An 11511-nucleotide genomic window follows, 5' to 3' on the forward strand; every position below is an offset into this window, starting at 1 on the left:
CAAATATGATTTATATCTCATCGAGTGAAGTTTGCAATCATATCTCACGAGTCACGAAACCCACTATATTTTTCCTAATGCTGGAACAGATTTTTTTATATGCACTCTCCCACAGACCGAAAAACACATACCATGGCCTTTGACCAGTTGTGGTGTGCACTGGATGGAACGAGGAAAAAAAACACCCAATCACTTGAATGGAACCACCTAGGTGATTCGATCCTGCGACCCAAGCACCTCAAGCGAGCACTCAACCGACTGCTTGGTATACTTTGAATCTTCATTTTCATCTATAAATCAACATACTTGTTCATCTGTTAGATATCTACCGGCCTCGGTGGCGTCGTGGTTAGGCCATCGGTTTACAGGCCGGTAGGTACTGGGCTCGGATCCCATCCGAGGCATGGGGTTTTTAATCCAGATACCGACTCCAAACCCTGAGTGAGTGCTCAGCAAGGCTCAATGGGTAGATGTAAACCACTTGCACCGACCAGTGATCCATAATTGGTTCAACAAAGGTCATGATTTGTGCTATCCTGCCTGTGGGAAGCGCAAATAAAAGATCCCTTGCTGCCTGTCGTAAAAGAGTAGCTTATGTATCGACATCGGGATTATTCTAAAAAACAGTGTCAGAATGACCATATGTTTGACGTCCAATAGCCGATGATAAGATAAAAAAATCAATGTGCTCTAGTGGCGTCGTTAAATAAAACAAACTTTACTTTACTGTTAGATATCTGGCTATCATTTTGTTCATACTGAATCCTGGGAGTACGTCAGAACGCTATAAAGTTCTTAGTGTCCATTCAAAAATTTCAGGTTCCCATGTACATTATTTGCTGAGATAACGAGATATTAAACATATGATTTTTTTTTTTATAACGGCAATGTTTTAACTAAATATAACACCTACCATGGTTAGCAAAATACCATTTCTCAACTTCTACTTGGAATTCAAAGCCCAAATTTCACCTTTATTCATGTGGATGTCTGAGGCGTTTGTTGATTTGAAATTCTTCTTATTTTTATAGCCACGACATGCTACAGAGTTGATTCCATCTATGGTGTCCTGTATGCTGGAAAAGTATCAGTGTCACAGACAGGGAAAAAATGCAGATCATGGGCAACCACCATGCGAAATATGGGCAATTATTCTGACAGCGACTTCCCTGCAGACGGAAGTATCAGTGCGGCGTCAAATTATTGTAGAGGGTTGAAGTCTTCGTCACCCTGGTGTTTCACTGTAGATCATATAGCTGACCAGGATAAATGCGATATCGAACAATGTGAAGGTATTGTGCAATTATCATAATTTCTTCTCTCTCTCTCTCTCTCTCTCTCTCTCTCTCTCTCTCTCTCTCTCTCTCTCTCTCTCTCTCTCTCTATATATATATATATATATATATATATATATATATATATATATATATATATATGTATGTATCGATAGATAGATACATACATACATACATACATATGCGTGTGTGTGTGTTTATGTATGCATGCGTGTATGTATGCATGTATGTATGTATGTATGTATGTATGTAGGTATGTATGTATGTGCGTGTGTGTCAGTGTGTATATAGTATATATATTATAAGCCACCCGGGTAATAAAAGCCACCCGGGTAAAAAAGGAACAAGACAGGAATGATAGAACACATCAGTTCATATTTATTTACTGCAGCAGATAAGCAGCCAAAATAACATAGCAACATCAACATCATTACCCAGTAGATCCTGTCTGGTGTTTCAGGTGAAGCTGAGCTACGAACTTAGTGTAATAGGAATGCAGGCACAACATAATTTCATTTGGTTTTAATGCTTTAAATTGCTTGTAAACAGTGTCAGTCTCCATCCTAAATGTCAGGCCTAAAAAGTTAACTATTTGTCATAAAGGTAATCTTCCATTTTCTTATTATTATTTTAGATATCATGACTTTAACACCGAAGTGCAAAGTGATAAACAAACGTTCCTTCGCGCTTTTTATACTTTTCACATGGCGTCACATGACGTCATCAGATTCTAACCAATCGCATTACGTAATTTGGCTGAACGATACACCTGATAGGATCTATTTTACAAAGAAAATGCTAAATAACCTAATAAATAACGTGGAGCAGCTTCGGCCCCACACGGATCCAGAATCTACTAGTACAGAGCATTCATGTGCACTTTACTGCCCCAAAATCAAGTAAGTATTGGCTACACAATTTATGAAACAAACATCGAGTCTTCGAACATTTACCTGTATTGCTACTTGTTTTTATTTTTCATACAGTAAATACGATGGGGCAAACTCTGCCCCACACGGAATTAGTGGGTCACAGCAATACTTAATATTATACAACAATTCATTTTACGATATAAGTCTACGTAAAACCATTCCCCGCTATTTTATGGTAATATATCCAAAAGCCGTGCTATAAAAATAGACTACCAAGTCTATTTTTTATACAATAAATACGATGGGGCAAACTCTGCCCCACACGGAATTAGTGGGTCACAGCAATACTTAATATTATACAACAATTCATTTTACGATATAAGTCATCGTAAAACAATTCCTTGCTATTTTGTGGTGATGCAACCAAAAGCCGTGCTATACAAATAGATTACAGAGTCCTATAAAATTTACCAGTAAACTCGTACAGCATATCAGAGTAATTCTGTATACATTATAAACAAATAGCTTTGTCATTTAACATCATTTTGCAATGTTTTAAAGTTAACTAATTAATTTATTTTTAACACGTGTTGTATTTTCGACCCCCGTGGCAACAACGCTGGTGAAGTCAATATGGCGGACATCGATGAATTTGTCTGCGAATAGGTTCCAAAATAACATTAACTAAGGGAAATAACATAATTCTAGGTTATTTAGAGTACCTTGAAATCAGTACCAAAATGTAGAGAGTAACAAGTTCATCGAAATATCGTCTTATTAAGTAAAATAAATTTCCTCTGGCTAAAGTGTCAAAATTAGCTGTTTGCCATTGACGTGTTAATCACGTGATTTCGTAGATTACTATAAATACTCATAATAATTAATGGACACATTAGTAGGGTCCATTACAACATATATATATATATATATATATATATATATATATATATATATATATATATAAATGTATGCATGTATGTATGTATGTATATATGTATATATATATACATATATATACATGTACCATTGTGTAATATCTACGTAATGATGCTATTTATTATACCCATAGCCATTAAATATATAGATCGGTGAAAAGTCTTTTTTTAACTGTAAAAGACATATTGTCACTGACTAACCTACAGTGAAATCAATATTTAGATGTTAGATTGAACAAGTTCATTGTTCCATTATCCCCTTTGTACATTATTATGGTATAATTATTGAGGTCAATGTGACATTATCGCTTTTTAGTGTAATGATTACTAAGACATCTGGTAGTAGATATAGTGTACGAACGGAAATGTACACTAAACACTAAATGACTAGCTGGGTGATTCTACACTAAGTGCTATGTTTTCAGTCCTAAAGATTTGAATTTTTTTGCTTGTATGAAATCGGAAAATGATTTCTATATGTGAATTTAATATATATTTATAATCTGAACTTATGCAAATTAATGGTTAAATGATTGATCCAAACTAGAGAAAATAAGTTTAAGACATGTAAGTGAGCACATTTTGTCAGTGGTGTTACACACAATAAAATGCATCTGAGATCAGCACGTAATGATAGGATTTAAAACGTTCAAGTGTTTACAAACAAATGAGCAAAATATATGTCACATTTGAATGCAAATAAAGCTCTGAAAAGACAAAAATGTTTATATTTACAATTTTTGCATATCATTTTTAATCATATTTTGTATAATTCTTTAATATTAAAACTGTGTGCTAGTGACAGTCTATATATGCATATAAACACAACTAAATAAAGCAAAGTAAATGAAAAATAACTAAAACAATATGTGTACTAATTACAGACTGTTTATTCTGAAAGTCCAAATGTAATAAAATCTGGAATAGGTAACCCCAAAATAGCACTTAATGAAGAATGACCCAGCTGCAGTTTTCTGCAGGTGGTACTAAACCAAATAATTTCCAGAGCCCGTACTTATAAAACCGTTTGCCCAGGACGTATTCTGTGATGTGTTACTAGAATTCCCCAAAACATTATTTTCTCTGCCCTAGATAAGACGTGCATAGTGACTGAATTTGAGTGTCCAGATGGCCGTTGTATCCCACATCACTGGCTCTGTGACAAGACACCTGACTGTTACGATGGTTCAGACGAGAAAAACTGCACAGGTTAGTCGGAGTAGCAGCAGAAACAAGGCATTGTAGGTGCAGCATATGAAAATGAATATGAATGAATGGTTTAACGTCATCCCAGTACGAAAAATACATCGGCTATTGGGTGTCAAACTGTGGTAAATAGAGAAGGAGCAATGCCCTCAATACTGCATGATCAGGTCAGGGGCGTAGGCTGGTAGGGGGGGGGGGGGTGTCGGGGGAGTTCGGACGACCCCCGCCCCCGCTGAAGCAAATGGTCCCGTTTCAGAACTAAAACATACAGGTTTATACATATGGAGTTTCTGGTGGTGCAAAAACGAAATATTCGACATCCCCCATGTCCAGATCACGCTACGCCCATGCAGGTGGTGTCAAGTTTGATGAAAATCGTATGAGAAATTAAATCGGTAGAGCAGTGACGTTGTAATAGCCTAAGTATTTTTTTTAAAACTAACACTGACCTTGACCTTTGATGCAAAGAGGCGAAACGTGAGTCATTTCAAGCTGTGCCGGACCTATTGTTATACGTGCAGTTTCATGTAAACTAGAACAGAAATGAAGTCGCTAGAGTGGGGGTGCAATTTCTAATTTTAGTAACGTGACCTTGACTATGACGCAGATTGGTGAAAGCCATTTAACGCGTCCTGATCGTAATCCTCTATATGACGTTTTGTGAGAATCCGAGCAGTTGATGTCGTAATTTGTTTTAGTAACTTTACCTTTGATCTTTAACACAGGTGAAACGCGACCTTGTATCATGGGCCTACTCTTTTGTTTAAAAGGTTCATGAAAAGTTGACGAAAATAAAGTCGTTAAAATGGTGACATCATACTTTTTGTAATTTTATTTTTAGTAACAAACTTGCCCTTCGATGCAGATAGGAGAAATGCGAATTCTGTACTTCGTAAATTTTCACAAATGAGATGAAAACTTAAATCGCTGCATCTGTGACGTCACGGTGTCACGTAGGTACGTACGAGCAAACTGTTGAATCCGTCGGACAACACTTAGATACAGCCTAATAACACGCGTACATTAGCCTATACGTCACAGAGGTTAGTCTCATACGCGGAATAAAGATTTTGCGGAATGAAGTATGTACTTGTGCTGAATATTTTGGGGAGGCGAGACGTAGCCTAGTGGTAAAGCGCTCGCTTGATGCGCGGTCGGTTTGGGATTGATCCCCGTCAGTGTGCCCATTGGGCTATTTCTCGCTCCAGCCAGTGCACCACGACTGGTACATCAAAGGCCGTGGTATGTGCTATCTTGTCTATGGGATGATGCATATAAAAGATTCCTTGCCTACTAATCGAAAAGAGTAGTCCATGTAGTGGCGACAGCGGGTTTCCTCTCTCAATATCTGTGTGGTCCTTAACCATATGTCCGACGCCATATAACCGTAAATAAATGTGCTGAGTGTGTCGTTAAATAAACCATTTCCTTCCATCGTTGTGAATATTTGTTTATTTCGTTGTTATTCAACAAAGCAATAAGTGCATGAAAGACACCGCATGATCAGATTTATGTGTTAGTTAAAGCAATAAGTGCACGAAAGACACCACATGACAGATTTATGTGTTAGTTAAAGCAATAAGTGCACGAAAGACACCACATGATCAGATTTATGTGTTAGTTAAAGCAATAAGTGCACAAAAGACACCGCATGATCAGATTTATGTGTTAGTTAAAGCAATAAGTGCACGAAAGACACCGCATGACAGATTTATGTGTTAGTTAAAGCAATAAGTGCACGAAAGACACCGCATGACAGATTTATGTGTTAGTTAAAGCAATAAGTGCACGAAAGACACCGCATGATTAGATTTATGTGTTAGTTAAAGCAATAAGTGCATGAAAGACACCGCATGATCAGATTTATGTGTTAGTTAAAGCAATAAGTGCACGAAAGACACCGCATGATCAGATTTATGTGTTAGTTAAAGCAATAAGTGCACGAAAGACACCGCATGATCAGATTTATGTGTTAGTTAAAGCAATAAGTACACGAAAGACACCGCATGACAGATTTATGTGTTAGTTAAAGCAATAAGTGCACGAAAGACACCACATGACAGATTTATGTGTTAGTTAAAGCAATAAGTGCATGAAAGACACCGCATGATTAGATTTATGTGTTAGTTAAAGCAATAAGTGCATGAAAGACACCGCATGATCAGATTTATGTGTTAGTTAAAACGTTGTCATGAAATGTTTCGATATTTTTTAAACACTTTGATTTATTTCAGTTTTTAATGAATGAATAAATTAATTAATTAATTAATGGATGAATTATTCATTCATTCATTCTTCCTTGATAATCCTCTCACTTATTTTCAGCTTGTTCAGCAGAAAAGACGAAATGCCAGAACACTGGAAGATTGCGGAAGTTTGTGACGGACACTGGTCGGTGTTGTGACTGTCCTCCCGGTCTGACAGGACATCTTTGTCAGTGTAAGGACATTGTTAAAGAAGTGTTCACTGTACTCTCAATGGCATAGCCAGCATGAGGCAGACGAGATTTATAGTATTTTTCCCATGACATTGATATTTATTTTACAGGTCTGGGTTTGCCTCAGCGTTTTTTTTCCTTAATAATAATAATAAGAAGAAGAAGAAGAAATGTTCAGTGTACTTTGTTGAACACATTTATAGCCTGAAGGTCAAACATTTGAAATATGTTAACAATAACAAAAATATATTTAATAACAATAATAATAATAATAATGATGATGATGATGATAATAATATGTCAGTCTAAGGATATCCTTAAAAACAGTGTTCACAACTCTGTTCAACTCATTTAATTGTCAAAAATTTAAATGTTAACAATAACAAACATATTTTTTATATATATACTCTTGACAAAAAAGTAGGGGAGCCTTCCTGGAAATTGTCAAAATCGAGAATGACACCCCACGCACGTGTACGGGGCAACTGCGTGATGCTTGTGCAAACTATGGAATGTGTTTTGGTGTGTTGATCAACAGATCTGAACGTTGTTTACTAGGATGTCTGTGGTCAAAACCTATGTTCGGTCTAATAGTTGATATTAACATTAATATTTCAGGTTCCCCTACTATTTTGAGGAGTATATATAAAAAATGGGTGCATATAGGTCCAAGCGCTACATGGGTTGGTGTATTGAACAGCGCTAGGCTACGTTTTTGTTTTAACTACTAAAATCTGTGGGTTTTTTCTTCATAAACGATCTGTCACAGCGACACTGTTTAAAGAAGGTAGTTACAGCTAGAGGTGTATACACACAATAAGCAGGCGGAGCAGGGCGGGAGTCTCTAACCCCACCAATAATTCTGAATCAAAAATATTATTGGTAGTAAATCTTAAGGCAGAGATGAATACAACCGTTACGTAATATTCTGAGAGTGTATGGTCTAGCGTTACAAAGCGTTACAGAGGGTGGAAGAGTGTCCAGTTTTGATATATGCGTCGGGAGCGTGTCATTTGTTCATACAATTGTTAATCTTCACCTGCGTAAGAATCAGGGGGTGGGTGGTGGTGGGGTTGAGGGCGGCAAAGGGGGAATGTTTCCCGTCACTTTGTAGGAGCAGAGATATATATAAATCCGGACACGTGAAATCCTAGCCCATTCTTCCTGCAGTGCATGTGACAGTTGCGGAAGCGTCTGAGGCTCCGGGTCACGCTGGCGTACACGTCTGTTCAGTTCGTCCCATATATGTTCAATGGGGTTGAGATCTGGCGATATTGATGGCCATGGCAGCACATTGATGGTCCAGTTCTGTTGGAAATCCATTGTTACACGTGCCGTATGTGGCCTGGCATTGTCCTGCTGAAAGAGTTCTCTCTGTCGATCCAAAATAGGAGGCATGTGACGGCGAAGAATTTCATCCCGGTAGCGTACAGCTGTCAGGTTGCCTTGTACGAACACAAGTTCACTTCTGCCGGTGTATGAGATGGCTCGCCACATCATGACGCTCCCTCCACCGAATCTGTCAACTTGGGCGACGCAGTTGTTGACAAAATGTTCATTGCGGCGTCTGTAAACACGTTGTCGTCCATCACATCCGTGTAGAAGGAAACGTGACTCGTCGCTAAACCATACTCGCCGTCAGTGTCCCAAGTTCCACCCCTGTACATTCGTGCACCAGCGAACATGTAAATGTCGATGTTGATGTCGCAGGACGGGGCCGACATATGGCCTCCTAACCCGTAAACCAGATTCTCGAAGTCGGTTCTGAATGGTTTGTGCAGACACCCTTCTGAAACCAGGTATGCGTCCAGCAGTGTTCGTTGCTGTGGCAGTTCGATGACACAAGTGCAGAACCCGGATGTAGCGATCTTGTTATGCGAGATCTTCCACTTCTGGACCTTTCTTCAGCTGATTGAAATTTCTGGTACCTGTCCCAGAGAAGTGAAATGGTGCTCTGATGGACGTTCATGTGACGTGCGACTGCTGACTGCGAATCACCTAACTGGAGGCGGCCTATTGCTATGTTTCGATTCGGCAGGCTTAGTCTTGGCATCTTGTAACGCGTCTACGTCGAAATGGAAATGAGGCATCATTGCGAGCATTGCAGCTTTAAATACCTATCACTACCCCAATCTGTTTCCCCGAGTTTCACGTGCATTCGCCAAAATCTGACCATTTCATGCTTATTTCCTGCAGTTGTTGCACAACGTGCGTTAAATTTGTTTTAGGGTGCATTTGGGCATGCTGTCCCATTCCAGGAACATTAACAAACATGGCCATTCAGCTACATTGTAAAAAAACACACGATATTTTCTTTCCCTATCACCTATGCGTTTCTTTTTTGACAGTATATATATATATATATATATATATATATATATATATATATATATATATATATATATATATATATATATATATATTAATTATTATACGAGCTTGTGTGTCTTACTGATTTTACGAAACGAGTGTCAGGATTCTCGTATTGCCCGAGTGTGAGCGAGGGTTATACATAAATCCTGACACGAGTATCGTATAATCAGTACGATTCACACGCGAGTGTAATAATTTCTTTATTATCCACATTATCCATAATAGTTCTTTTTAACGAATAACAAAGATCATGTCAAAACGTTTCAAAGGTAACTAGAAGGAGACAACGCAATGGCGTCATTTTGGCAAACGATTACATAGAGCTAAGGCTGGAGACGCCGCATTACGTTATGACGTCGCTTCCCAAAATGACGTCACTCGATGTGCACGTGAAATCATTATGACACATATGTGCCATACTGGTTATATTTCCCTGGATATCTTCAACCATGTGGATAATAAATATGTGTGTGTGTGTGTGTGTGTGTGTGTGTGTGTGCGTGTGTGTGTGTGTGTGTGTGTGTGCGTGTGTGTGTGTGTGTGTGTAAATGTAATCTATATATCATAGAAAATAATAGTTTATCTCTTGTAATTTATTCAGATTGTGACCCATCAAAAGTTGTATGCTACAACGGTGGAACATTGATAACAAGACTACAAGATGGCAACTGTCATTGCAACTGTGCCCCTCGACATACTGGTGTCCGTTGTCTTCACAAAGTTGGTAAATGCTGTGGACCACACATGATTTTTTTTTAAATCATATAACTTACCCATAACAGACACGTACGCAGGAGTTTTAATGGGAGGTGGGGGAAGAATTCTTCCTGATGGGACCAACAATGGCTAAAATAATAATAATAATAATAATAATAATAATAATAATAATACGTTACGTTGTCTCAATTTGATAGACATAACGTGGACCTTTTGGTAAAAATCGTTTAGGGAGGGGGGAGGGTGTGCGTGTGCGTACGGGTCTGCATAATATATATGTCATGAACCCATTTTGTATTTAATGTATTAAACCGATCAATATATAGAGAGTACAACACGACTTTCAGTTTAATACAACTTTTATGAACGCGTACATTAGAAAATGGTATCTAGCGAGTGAAAGCGAGCTATTTACCATTTTCTAACGTACGAGTTCATAAAAATGGTATTAAACTGAAAGGAGTATATTGTTTTATTTGTTACCTAACTATAATAATTGCATAGAATTCATTAAACAAAAGTAAACATTCAGAGCAGCTGGTGTTCGAGTGACAGCATAAGTCCCGCCCACAATCGAGGTTAATGACCCAGAGTTGGATTTCACAAATAGTGTATTCGACGGGTGTTTTAAAAGTAATTCTTATTTCTGAGAGTAACGATAAATATCGATTGACATACACATTTTCCATATTACAACACACTAGTGAATAATCCTCTATTTATTGTATATCTTTGTAATATGTAAATAGATAAATATCGACTGACATACACATTTACCATATTACAACACACTAGTGAATAATCCTCTATTTGTTGTATATCTTTGTAATATGTAAATAGATAAATATCGATTGACATACACATTTTCCATATTACAACACACTAGTGAATAATCCTCTATTTGTTGTATATCTTTGTAATATGTAAATAGATAAATACCGATTGACATACACATTTACCATATTACAACACACTAGTGAATAATCCTCTATTTATTGTATATCTTTGTAATATGTAAATAGATAAATACCGACTGACATAGACATTTACCATATTACAACACACTAGTGAATAATCCTCTATTTATTGTATATCTTTGTAATATGTAAATAGATAAATATCGATTGACATACACATTTTCCATATTACAACACACTAGTGAATAATCCTCTATTTATTGTATATCTTTGTAATATGTAAATAGATAAATACCGACTGACATAGACATTTTCCATATTACAACACACTAGTGAATAATCCTCTATATGTTGTATATCTTTGTAATATGTAAATAGATAAATATCGACTGACATAGACATTTTCCATATTACAACACACTAGTGAATAATCCTCTATTTATTGTATATCTTTTGTAATATGTAAATAGATAAATACCGATTGACATACACATTTTCCATATTACAACACACTCGTGAATAATCCTCTATTTATTGTATATCTTTGTAATATGTAAATAGATAAATACCGATTGACATACACATACTCTCTCTCTCTCTCTCTCTCTCTCTCTCTCTCTCTCTCTCTCTCTCTCTCTCTCTCTCTCTCTCTCTCTCTCTCTCTCTCTCTCTCTCTTTTTATTCAAATCTTTATTCGGAGCTTCAAACACATTATTACCGTACATAATGAAATAATACATTTTCTGTTAAAACACACAG

The 11511-nt window shown here is 37.1% G+C and overlaps 1 long non-coding RNA gene across 1 annotated transcript; it reads left to right on the forward strand.

Moving 5' to 3' along the window:
- The first annotated feature begins 1164 nt into the window (after positions 1–1164).
- On the forward strand, positions 1165–9866 carry LOC121377658. The gene is made up of 4 exons (XR_005958641.1): positions 1165–1292; positions 4195–4311; positions 6634–6747; positions 9720–9866. It is a non-coding gene; the product is annotated as an uncharacterized LOC121377658 (long non-coding RNA).
- The last annotated feature ends 1645 nt before the right edge of the window (positions 9867–11511 follow it).

Source organism: Gigantopelta aegis, chromosome 7 (assembly GCF_016097555.1).
Source record: "Gigantopelta aegis isolate Gae_Host chromosome 7, Gae_host_genome, whole genome shotgun sequence".
Lineage (NCBI taxonomy): Eukaryota > Metazoa > Mollusca > Gastropoda > Neomphalida > Peltospiridae > Gigantopelta > Gigantopelta aegis.